Source organism: Phodopus roborovskii, unplaced genomic scaffold (genome assembly GCF_943737965.1).
Source record: "Phodopus roborovskii unplaced genomic scaffold, PHOROB, whole genome shotgun sequence".
Classification (NCBI taxonomy): Eukaryota; Metazoa; Chordata; class Mammalia; order Rodentia; family Cricetidae; genus Phodopus; species Phodopus roborovskii.
The window spans coordinates 1,415,674-1,429,002 of NW_026126560.1; the positions used below are offsets into that span (position 1 = coordinate 1,415,674).

Sequence of the window (13,329 nt, forward strand, 5' to 3'; positions counted from 1 at the left end):
TCCATTGCCCAGCAGCTGGGATTACAGGCTGGCACTGCCTTGCCTGGCTTCCACTGTCCTCTTTTGGTCACCTGTACCACTCATTTTGTTTTATTAATTTTGCGCATGTGCACGTGTGTGTGTATGAGTGTGAGTGTGTGTGTTGTGTGTGAGTATGTGTGTTGTGTGTGTGAGTGTGTGAGTATGTGAGTGCTGTGTGTGAGTGTGTGGGTATGTGTGAGTGTGTGTGAGTGTGTGTGAGTGTGTGTGAGTGTGTGAGTGTGTGTTGTGTGTGAGTGTGTGGGTATGTGTGAGTGTGTGTGTCTGAGTGTGAGTGCATGTGTGTGAGTGTGTGGGTATGTGTGAGTGTGTGTGAGAGTGAGTGTGTGTGAATGTGTGTGTGTGAGTATGTGTGTTGTGTGTGTGAGTGTGTGAGTATGTGAGTGCGTGTGTGTGTGGGTATGTGTGAGTGTGTGTGAGAGTGTGAGTGTGTGTGAGAGTGTGAGTGTGTGAGTGAGAGTGTGAGTGTGTGTATGAGTGTGAGTGTATGTGTTGTGTGAGTATGTGAGTGCGTGTGTGTGAGTGTGTGAGTATGTGAGTGAGTGTGTGTGAGTGTGTGGGTATGTGTGAGTGTGTGTGAGAGTGTGAGTGTGTGTGTTGTGTGAGTATGTGTGTTGTGTGTGTGTGAGTGTGTGAGTGTGAGTGAGTGTGTGAGTGTGAGTGTGTGTGAGTGTGTGTGTGAGTATGAGAGTGCGTGTGTGTGAGTGTGTGGGTATGTGTAAGTGTGTGAGTGTGTGAGTGTGTGTGAGTGTGTGAGTGTGTGTGAGTGTGTGAGTGTGTGAGTATGTGAGTGCGTGTGTGAGTGTGTGGGTATGTGTGAATGTGTGTGAGTGTGTGTGAGTGTGAGTGTGTGTGTGAGTGTCCGTCAGTGCACCTCATGTGTACAGGAAGCCATGGAGGTGAGAAGAGGACATCAGATCCCCTGGAACTGGAGTTACAAGCAGTTGTGAGCCACTATGTGTGTGCTGGCTGCCAAATGCAGACCCTCTGAGAGAGCAGTAAAAGATCTAAACCACTGAGGCATTTTTTTCCAGCCCAGCCCACCACCCCCATTTTAATATGAACATCTTGAGTTTAAAATCATAAAACTATCAACGTTAAAAAACTAAGGTATCAGCCAGGAGTGGTGGCACACACGCCTTTAATCCCAGCATTCACAGGGCAGAGGCAGGAGGATCTCTATGAGTTAGAGTACAGCTGGTCTACATTGTGAGTTCCAGGACAAAAGAACAAATGACAAACAGAAACAAAAGCTAGAATATCCACTTTCTCAATGCCTAAAGAAGGGAAATGATGGTAAGCAGGGGAAATGATTGGTGACATTTATAGAAAACAAAAGTCCCATAATACTGAAAACATAAAGTGGAAATATGAAGGCAGTGATGAAGATAACAATTTGGACTACTAGTAATAAATATTTAAACCAAAAAATAATTTAAACCTATTGAGAAAATACTTTGTTCTACTTGTAATGTGTGGTGTGTGTGTGTGTGAGAGAGAGAGAGAGAGAGAGAGAGAGAAAGAGAGAGAGAGAGACTGACACACAGACACAAATAATACTACATTTTCATTGGAAATGAAGTTGATAAATGTGAACAAACAACATGGTGAATATTTGCTGAACACCAGGCCAACATCCTTTGGGATTACCTCTTTTAATTTTCAATACTCCATTTAAAATTATTTATTTTTTGTGAAGATAATTTATTTTGACCAAGAGATGAAGTTCAGATGGCCAATAAGCATGTGAAAAATTGTTTAACATCCTTAACCAGCAGAGAGATGCTAATTAAAACTACACTCAAGTCAGGTACTGCAAACCAGCACTGGGGAGGCAGAGGCAAGCAGATCTCTGTGAGTTTAAAGCCAGCCTGATCTACAGAGAAAGTTCCAGGACAGCCAGAGCTGTTACACAGAGAAACCCTCTCTCAAAAAACGAAAACAAAAAGATAAGACAAAACAGGAAACCTACACTGAGGGCTGGAAAGACGGCTTAGTGGTTAACAGCACCAACTGTTCTTCCAGAGGAAAGGGGTTCAATCCCCAGCATCCACATGGTAGCTCACAACCATCTGGATCTGGATCTGGAACCCTTGAATAGAATACATGAAGGGGGAAAAAAATCAGTGCACAAGAAAAATAAATACATCTTTAAAAACCAGAACTACACTGAGATTCTGCCTGGCCCTAGTCAGAGTCATCAGGGAAACAGGTGACAGTACTGGCAGTACTTACAGGGACAGGGAAGCTGATTACCCTGCTGTGGGAGTGTAGAGTGATGTAGCAACCATGGTAATCAGTATGGAGATGATACCACTCCCATGCAAATACTAAAAGGATGCTAATCAGCACCCCACAGAGACAGTTGCACAAGACCAGCCTTGGTGTCCTACCAGCAAATGAAAGGAGAACCCTCACACTCTTTTTGATGCCTTATATGGGTTTTGACCAAGCTCATGTTCACCCTTCTAATTGAGCCCACCGTGCTCCCCAGTTCAGGTAAGGAAAGCAGCAAGCCCCACAGTCCACATGGCTTGATTATCCAAGTACATTCCAGCATCTGGGGTTCCCCATGGCTTTTGCCTGTACTTGCCACTACCATTTGTCACCCGAATGTCTGTGCCATCCTATCTGGTTTCCATCTTCCTGACCAAGCCAACTTGATCACTTTAAAATGTTTCTCATCATGGGCCCTGAGAGATGGCTCAGTGGTTAAGAGCACTGATTACTCTTCCAGAGAACCCAGGATCAATTCCCAGCTCACAACACCCCAGTTTCTGTTGATCCAGCACCCTCTTATCAGGATGCCCGAGTAACACTCAGACACACACACACTAAAATAAATACACAAATATTTCATTTTATTTGCATTTTTATGTACATTGGTGTTTAGCCTGCATGTATGTCTATGTGAGGGTGTCAGGTCTCCTGGAACAGGGGTTACAGACAGATGTGAGCTGCCATGTGGGTGCTGGAAATTGAACCTGGGTCCTCTGGAAGAGCAGCCAGTGCTCTTAACCCCTGAGTCCCCAGCCCCCACAAATCTTTTAAAAAATGTTTCTCATTGTATTAGTTGTCTTCCACTTATTTTTAATTAATGTCTTTCAATTTGTTTTTAAAATAAATGCTCAATTTCCCAATATAATTAAATTAGTACAGCACACAGTTGTATGGGACACTTTCTTGAAATTTTGTTTTTCCTTTTATTTATTTAGTTTTCTGTTCTGTTTGAAGCAGATTCTCATTAAGAAACCCAGGCTATCCTACACTCAAGATCATCCTGCCTCAGCTGAGATCATGAGCATGTGCCTACGCCTGGCTCTTGTAAGTCTGAATCACTTCAAACCTTCATATTTAATGCAATTTACTTTACTGTGTCTTTTCTCATTATGATGCTATGCGCTATTTCTTACATATATAAACATAACACTTTCAATTATTATTTTGATTATACCTATTATGGTATGCAATACTGGCCTGGACTTCTGTCTGGTAGACACCAGCTGTGAGACTTCATGGGTTACTCAGCTTCTTGGAATTTCAGTTTCTTATTCTGCACACTAGGAATGTTCTAGGTCAGGTAAGTTCCTACAAGCAGAGCCCATGACAGGTCCTTATGGAAGTTGCTTATTAAGGGTGAGGTAAACAGGATGGGGTAGTTGCAGAAGAGCGGTTTGGGAGAAAACTTGACTCTGTGTCAGGGTGTGGGTGACTGGTCCAGCCAGGCTCCTTGAAATCCATGTCAGTCACTGTTTCTAGGCAGGACTTAAGGCATCAGGTCTCTCTAGTGAGGTGAGACCATCACTACAGGTCATCATTCAGAGACAAATGCAGACAACATCAGCCCAGTGCCGTGGACATGGCAGGCATGGACAATGGTCTCTGTCACTGGGTCACAATTCCAAGCCAGAAAGCCACCTCTAGTCATGGCTATGGCCACTTGGACAGAAGTACCTCAGCAGAAAAGTGTTGCTGGGGTTAGTTTCTGAAGATCGGGTAGAGAAGTCTCATGAACTCATGCCACAGAGGCCAGCCAGTCCCCTCAGTACCCTTCCTTCAAGCTCAGCCTTCCCCAATGGTGGCTAATGCTGTTCGACACTGGAGAATCAAAGGGGTGACCGAGCTGGAAGTGCCCTGGCTGTGAGGTGCACAGTTAGGAAAGTGAGGTCCTAAGAGAGGAAGGCACTGTTGGCACAGTGAGGCCTGGCCTGATCCTCCCTCCCTTGTGGTCTCTAAGGTGAAGGGTGCTTCGGGGAGGAGGCGCCAGCAATCCTTTCCTCTTTACGCACAGAAGCTAGGAGAAACATCTTTGATCCATACACTTAGGTAGGGTGATGATAATGTGTGTAGGTGTGTGGATGTTCCCTTTAGAAAAGTTACCTCAAGCCAGGCAAGAACCCTGCGACAGAAAAATGACTTTGATGACAGGGCTGGGGATGTAGCTGCCACCGAGTGCTTGCTTAGTATGCACGAGGATTTGGGTTCAGTCCTTGGGTTGGAAGGGGAGGAGGGAGGACAACCTGGGTTACATAGTATAATACACTACGTGGATAAAGCCAAAACCCCCAAATCAACCAATGAAAGAAAAGAAAAACAAACCCTACACGTAAACCATAAGGTCACCATGTTCTACCGAGGAAGGAAAGGCAACCCCATCCCCAAAGAAGGAGCCTCAAAGTTGTAAGCTACGGGCATTTCTCACCTCACAATGCTCTGGATAGCTGTTGCCATCCGAAGAGAGGTTCTGCATCACCCCAGGCATGGGCTGCAACCTACTATTTCCATCAATAAAGCTCTGGGAATCTGGCTCCTAGCTGACCACATACCATTGAGCTGCCTCCTCAGGGATCAGACTTTCCAGTGAGGCCCTTAGGGGATCCAGATGAGTCTTTCTTTGGGACCAGGGTGCTGGTTCCTGCCTGGCTGGCACAGTGGATAGACGTGGAGGTGAGGTCTCTACCATTCAGCTGTGGGTTCTGCCTGGTTCCTCCAGAACAGGGACCTGCACTTGAATTACATGGGGGTGGGGTGAGCTATATGTCAACGCAGTGTCAAGGGTGGAGTTCAAGCAGTGGAAAGTCCCCAGGTGGCTGCTACACCAGCCAACATATATGAGACCAATATGCCAGCCCATGATGCACCAGTTCTCCACTCCTGGTGGGATGAGACTGGTTCTCTTTCTTTCTGTCCCTATATCTAGCACTGTTCCTCCAGCAATGTAAGCCCTGGTTATGCCGACCTTCTGTGAGGCTCCCAAGGCCCTAGGGACTAGAAGGCCATGTGGGCAGCCATGTCCACATAAAGACCCCAAGGGTGTCTCCAAGAGAGATGCCCGCTTTAGTCCCTATTCTTTCACGCCTTAGGTCCCCACAGGGTGACTCAGTCAAGTTCTGTTCTGTGGGCAGAGCCTAGATTACCACACACAAACAAAACTGAAACTAAAGTTTGGAAATCCCCTCCCTAGCTCCCAGTGTGGGGAGTCAGCTTGACCGGAAGAATCCAGTCCTGCTGTGGAAAGCTAGGCAGAGAGCAAGGAACGGTTCAGATGTGAGAAAAAGGTTCATCTGCAGGGTTGCTGGCTCACTTTAACATCTAGACACACGTCCATTCTAGGACCCCACCACGTAACTTGGCAGAAAGCAAGACATCACCAAATGGCTAGAGCACATGGGACTATGAACATAATATTTCTATCATTTCCCAAGTCATGTGGGTGGAGTAATTAGTTCACAAGGGTGGGGAACTGAAGAGTGGGATTTGTTTCTTGTTGAAATGCCCAGCATGTACACAATACTCTTTCCATCATATGAGCATACAAAAGTAAGTTGGCAGTCCACAGCCCAGAGAAGAGACTCCTAGAACACACCATGTTGGCATCACAGCCTTAGACTTCAGCCTCTTGGACAATGATAAATACATTCTGGTGGTATATAAAGCCACCTGGGCTATGGGACCTTGTCACAGTGCTCCAAATAAACTGAAGCACCTGATTCTGGGCTAGGTAGATTCCTGCAGCCATGTTTGAGCAACCCAGACATCCACAATAAGGTTGTTATCATGCTGTGGCATTCTGACTGTGAAGGAGATGGATTATGGATGGACACAGCTATATTGTTAGCATGCCACACCCACAAATCAGCTATGCTGTATAAAAACACACATAGTATACCATCTGTGGACATACAAGCCAGCTCCTGGAAATATAATGATCTCTCTAAATGCATCTTTTAGCACATTTGTATTACTTTCTGCTTACAGGCATAGCCTCACTCATTTGGAAAGTTCTATGAATTGCAGAAATAACTAACAAGATGTCCCCACAGTCTGCCCTTCCAGGATGTGTGCAATTTCCTAGACTTTTTTTTTTTTTATTTTTTTAGAACCATTTGTCATATGAAGACTACCTTATATGACAACCAGAGCACTACTTCTCAAAGGTCTGGAAGCCATCTCACTTTTAACTTTAGTTTTTAAAAGTATTATTTGCCAGGGGCTGGAGTAATTCCCTAAAAGAAACCCCCCAGAAGCAAACCAAGCGAGGCTGTGGAATTGGAGTGCGCGTTGCTGATCCCAGCTCTGACCTGAGGTCTGACTGCCCATGTGATTGTGACTATTGCACTTCACAGACACCCTGACACCTGGCTGAGAAGTTTCTCTGTGACTAATCAGGGCACGGGACATAGGAACTGAAAAGAGAAGGATTTTTTTCTTTAGGATTTTTTTTTTCTTTACAATTTGATTTAACCCAAAACCCCATCCCCAGGCCTCCTAAGCTCACTGAGTAGACACCTTCTGGGTGAGTCCTTAGCTAGAGGACCTCTGACCTGTCCATCTCAGTGAGAGGACATAAAACAGCCACTGTTTCTTTCCCAGCACAAGACCCTGAGGCCACTAATGCATGGGAGGGGGTTGGCTCCATCTTCTGCCGATGAGATGGGTAATGCTACAATGATACAATCTTAAGGGTTTAGCAACATTGCTTCAAACATTTTCAAAATAAAGGCCAACCTCTGCCTTGAGAAGTATATCTTAAGAATGAGCCTGAGGAGGCTGAAAAACCCTGCTGAACAAGGGGAAGCTCATGGACCTCAGTCTCATAGCTGGGAAACCAGCATAGGACCGACCCAGATCCCTTGAATGTGGTGTTAGTTGGGAAGATTGGGCAGTCTATGGGGGCTCTGGTAGTGGATCAGAATTTATCCCTAGTATAAGAATGGACATTGGGAGCCCATCCCACATAGAGGGTTACTCCTTCAGTCTAGACACATGGGGGGAGGGTGGAGCTGGGCCCTGCTCCAAATGATATGACAGACTTTGAAGACTTCCCATGGAAGGCCTCACCTTCCCTGGGGAGCAGAAAGGGGATGGGATGGGGGTTGGTGGAGGGAACAGGGGAGGATGGGAGGGTGCAGGAACTGGGACTGATATGTAAAACAAGCTTGTTTCAATTTTAAATACACACACAGACACACACACAGACACACACACACACGCACGCACGCACGCACGCACGCACGCACGCACGCACGCACGTGCGAGCCTGAGGAGCCAGGTGTGGTAGTGCACACCTTTAATCCCAGCACTCAGGAGGCAGAGGCAGGTGGATCTATATGAATTAAAGGCCAGCCTGGACTACAGAGCGAATTCCAGGACAGCCAGGGCTACACAGAAAATCCCTGTCTCAACAACAACAACAAACCCCCAAAAACCAAGAAAACAAAAATAGAAACAAAGAAGGAGCCTGAGGAAGGACTCCATCATCAGAATGGAGCTCTGGCTGCCAGCAACCTTATCTATGTCTGGATGTCAGCGGGGAGCATCTGCCTTCCCTGAGAGGGACAATGCACTGGAAAAGGAGCCACCTGCCACACTACCACTCTGAGGAGGCTGTGGCTTCCCCACAGGGCTCTGAAACTCCTGTGGCGAGGGGTCATGACACTGCCCAGCTGTGCTGCTCCTCTGTAAAATTACACACAAAAAATTCACCAGCAGAAGCAAGTGTGGCACAAAGGCTAACTCGGAACAATCTTCCTCTTACTCTCTTCTTCCCGCTCCCCCTTCCTGGTTCTCATTGTTGCCATTCTCCAGTCACCGTGGTTCACAGTTCCCTGCCTCTCCTCTCCCAAATGGTTCAAGGGGCCCTCATGAGAAGGTTATATTCAGCCTTTCTCCCAAATACAGACTTCCTCCGGCCTTTCAGTAATTAAAAAATTAGATTCACAAGCCAAAAAAAAAAAAAAAAAAAAAAAAAAAAAAAAAAAAAAAAAAAAAAAAAAAACCATAGGAAATACACTCAAAAGGCAAACATTCAGGAAGGGATGCAGGAGTCCAGATGAAAGCCCACAATCAGATTAATGCTGCTGTCTGTCAGCTTGCGTCAGAGGAACTTCCTTTTTACAGTGGTCAGTGGTGACTGCAGAGACTCATTGGTCAAGGCTCTGAGCAGGACTAGATGCTGAGTGCCCAGCCATACATGGGACATCTGGACATGCCCTGGAAGGCTTAGGGAGTATTGTGACAGAAGAAGTGGAAAGAATGTAAGAGTCAGAGGAAGTAGGGGGTGGAGGAGTGCTGTTGATGCCGCCCCGCCCCTCCCTGAGTGAATGGCAGAGGGGTGGAGAAGACATTTTCTTCAGAGGCATAGACACTGATAAGTGCTACTGTACATACTTCTGCAAACAACCCTGATGAAACTCAAGCACACACACACACGCACACACACACACACACACACATACACACATACACACACACACACACACACGGGCTAATTGGGAAGTAGAAAGAGATTAATGGGTTGAAGGGAAATAAAAGATAATGTATGTGTGCCCAAAATACACTATATACATGTATGAATATGCTCTAATAAAACTCATTATTATGTATAATTACAATATGCTAATAAGAATGTTCTTTTAAAAAATAGAGGCACGTGCTGCACAAGTCTGATTAACTGAGTTCGATCCTCAAAACCCACTTAACGGTGGAAGCAAAGGACCAATTCCACAAAGCTGTCCTCTGCCCTCCACACACATGCTATGGCATGCACCCACAATTATAATAAATAAAGGATTCTTTTTTTTTTTTTTTAAAGAAAATAAGCCCACAAAAAAAAAATCAAAGCAGAAAATCTAGGAAGAGAAACCACTCCACACTCAGGTAGAAAAACCTTCCCACATCATAGTATAGTTAAAACAGTGGTAGCCGCAGAGAACATCATCAAGCCATATAAAAAGGCAGACCACTAGAATAACAGGATATTTCTGAACAGAAACTCTAAAAGCCAGGAGGACATGGAGAGGTGTAGTTTAAGCTTTGCAAAACTATTACTACCAGACCAGATTATTACACCCTGCAAAACTCTCCTTCAAAATTGATGGAGAAATACAAAGAAAAACCGTGTATAGCAAACACTAAAGGAATTCATGAACATCACACAAGCACTGCAGAAGACACTTGAGGAATTCTATACACTGAGAGAGAAATAACATACTCATGAGACTATGGAAAAGAGAAAAACTATGTTAGGAAGTGGATTAGGGAACTGGAGAGACAGCTCTGTGGGTAAGAGCACTCGATGCTCTTGCACAGGAGCTGAGTTCAGTTCCCAGCACCCTGTAGGGTGTCTCACAGATGCTTGGAACTCTTATCTCTAAAGGATCTGATGCCTTCTTCTAGATCCCAAGGGCATCTGTGCTTACAGGGTATACACGTGAGTGCATACGTTTGCACATGCATGGACACACACAAAAATTATAACAATAATAACATTATATCCACCAAAGACTCATTCAGTTAAACACAAAACAAATACGAATGAATATATATTTAAGTTGCTCAACTAAAAACAACAACAACAAAACAATAACAAAAAACCATAGACTCAGAGGGATTCACTGCTGCAGTCTACCAGACCTTTAAAGAACAAACACTCCTCAAAACACTCCATAAAACAGCAAGGGGAAGAACACTTCCAAATGCATTTTTAGAAGCCAGTATCAACACACACACATGCATGGGCACACACACATGCACAAATAAAATGATGCATGAAGTTGGGCTGTGGATCAGAGGCAAAGAACTTGCATAGCATAGATGAGGACCTAGGTTCAATTCTCAGTACCCAAACAAACAAACAAATAAACAAACAAACAAAACCATACAGGAACCTTAGAAGACCCTGTCTCAAAATATAAGGCTAAAAGCCAAATAGTCCTTGGATACCAAATTTATATAAACACAGAATAGAAAAGAAACATATGGGCTAATCTCTCTAATGAACATAGGTACAAAATTTCTCAACAAATGCTAGCAAGCAAAGTTAGCAACATATCAAAAAGCACATTCACCATGATCAAGTTGCCCTCACTCAAGCACACAGTGATGGTTCAACATATACAATCAATAAATTTAATACAGCCATAGTCTCAAGGGAAGAAATTCCAGGATTCTATCAATACATAGAGAAAAAGCCTTTAACAGATCCAACATCACTTCATGATAAAAAAAAAAACATGAAATTAGGAATGCAAGAAACATATCTCAGCATAATAATGATTATATATGACAACCCTACAGCCAACATTATATGACAAATTCAAAATATTTCTATTAAAGCCAGGAACAGGATAAGGGTGTTCACTTTCTCCACTCTAAGTCTACATAGTACTGGAAGTCTTAGCTGGAACAATAAGACAAGAGAAAGAAAAAAGGGATAAAAATAAGAAAAAAGAAGTCAAAACCATCCCAATTTGAAGATGACATGAAGTCATGTACAAGTGTCCTACCAAACACATCAGAAAGCTCTTAGAACCGATACATAATGGGTAAAGTGGCAGGATGCAAAATGACAAAGAAGTCAGCAGAATTTGTATTCAATAATGAACATGCTGAGAAAGAAAATTTTTAAAAATCCCATTTACAATCGCTTTTAAAATAAAACTTTAGAATAAATCTAGCCAAGACAGTGGAATAAAGGCTTCTATGCTGATAATTTGAAAATACTAAAGAAAGAAATCAAAGACAGTAGACTATGGAAAGACTGCTCATGCTTGTGGATTGGTAGGATTAATATTGGGAGGTGTCTATATTACTGAGAATAATCTACACAGTCAATGCAATCCTCATCAAAATTCTGCTAACTTTCTTCACAGAACTAAGAAAAAAAGTTATAAAATTTTGGATTTACAAAAGATCCCCAAGAGCCAAAGCAATCCTGAGCAAAATGAATGAACTAAAGGCATCACACACCTGATTTCAATGTGCACTATGGAGCCACCATAACAAAACAGCATGGGACTACACACACACACACACACACACACACACACACACACACACACCAATGAATGAAATAGAGGATCAAAAAACAAATCACACAACATGATTTTTTAAAAATGTTTCATGCCATAAACATATGTTAGAATGAAAACAGACTCATGCACAAATGGTGCTGGATCTCCACATAGAGAAGGATGATACTGGATAGTTATCTCTTCCTTTGCAAAAATCAGTTAAAATTGGAACAAAGACTTTAATGTAAGAACTGAACTCTGAAATGACTAGAGAAAACACAAACCAAACACTTTAAGATTCAGCTTTGGGCAAAGACTTTCTGAAAGGAATTCTGATAGCATGAGAATCAATACTAGGAACTGAAAAATAGGACCATACGAAATATAAAAGCAATTAGGTTAAGAAAACAGCAAAACAAACAAACAAAAAAAGAGGAGACAAGCTTTGTCATCTGTACAAGTGGCATCTGATTAATAGCTAGAAAATATAAAGAACTCAAAAACATAAATACTAGAAAGCTAAACAACATGCTCAGGAAATGATCACAGTTCCAGAAGCCGAAGAACAAAAGACAAATGAACATTCAAAAGAGGTTCAATTCCTTAGCCATCAGAATTGAAACAGAACAACAATGAATTCCATCTCACCCCAATCAGAATGGCTATCATTCAGAAAACATCAAGTGTTGTTGAGGATTCAAGAATATATATATATTCATGTGTGTGTATGTGTGTGTGTAGTCACTGAAAATGCAATTTAATTTAGCCAGCATAAAAATTAATACAGAGGTGCTTCAAAAACAAAACAAAACAAAATAAAAACCAAACCTAAAAGTAGGATTTCCATGTGACCCAGCGGTTCCACTTCCTGTACCCCTGAAGGACTGCAAACTCACAGACCCCAGACATACACACATACCATGTGTAGTGCAAGAAAATAGGCACGACTGGAGATCGGCAGATTAAAAGAACACAAGACAGACTCGGGGAGACAGATATTGACTGCTTTCTTTCATTTGTGGATCCTGCATTTTTCATAGACATATAAAGTAATACACATACTATTTTATGCATTTATTATATAGATGTGGCCAAAGTACAGGGTATACTTGTATAAACAAGTCTCTCTATTCACAAAGAATATACAGCCATAAAGAGAGCTGGAAACATGATTCAGTGGAAAACAACTCCCTTGTCATGCTCAAGGCCTTGTGTTTGATCCCTAGCACCAAAATAATGAATATATAGAAAGGAAATAAAATTATTTACTGCATTAAACAAAAATAAAATTTGTGTACACTCTCATCATGAGAGAGGGAATACATGTGTGCATGTGTGTATATGGGCATGGAAGTACCTATGTATATGCTGTATATTTGTGTATATGTGTGTGTGTGTATAATCAAAGTCTTTTTAATGAAACTGACTGTGCAGGGAAAACACTGGATACCCTTGTCTGTTAGACTCCAGAAGAAGACACAGAAACCCAATGCCACTGGCTGTCTTCAGAGAAAGTATCTGATTCACTGCATTTTTACCTTTTTACAATATGAATGTATTAGTTACTTAATTAAATTAAATTATTTATTTTTAAAAAGTTGACAACAGGGTCTCACTGCATAGGTCAGGCTGTACCCCACCTCTGATAAGCCTTCTGCCTCGGCCTCCTAAGAACTGGGTGTGTGTCACCATGCCGTTCATATTATTTAGTTTAACAAGTGAGATTTCACTTTTTAAAAAATATCTGAGTCCATTCAAGTATGGATGCATACATGGAAAAACCTAGTGCTTGAGTGCCTCTGCATGTCAGCTCCATGTAACTGACTTTCACCACGTCAACAGCGCCAGACAGGGCGGCCAAAGGCACTGTGGAGAACAGTATGCTGGGAGGAGTTACAGAGGAATTATTGGAAGCAGCACCTGGGTTGGTCCATCAGGCTTCAAAAGGAAGAACCAGTTAAATTGGGTTTCCTCTGGCCTCCTAACCCAGAGAAGT

At 42.9% G+C, this 13,329-nt stretch overlaps 1 protein-coding gene across 1 annotated transcript in view; it reads right to left on the reverse strand.

Annotated features, from left to right (window-relative positions):
• Positions 1 to 5,035, reverse strand: part of Nlrc5 (NLR family CARD domain containing 5) — a 61,623-nt gene extending 56,588 nt beyond the window's left edge. Inside the window, exon 1 of the mRNA XM_051201894.1 lies at positions 4,866 to 5,035. The gene's annotated coding sequence lies outside the window, so the exon portion shown is untranslated. The remainder of the gene's footprint in view (positions 1 to 4,865) is intronic.
• Positions 5,036 to 13,329: the final 8,294 nt, after the last annotated feature.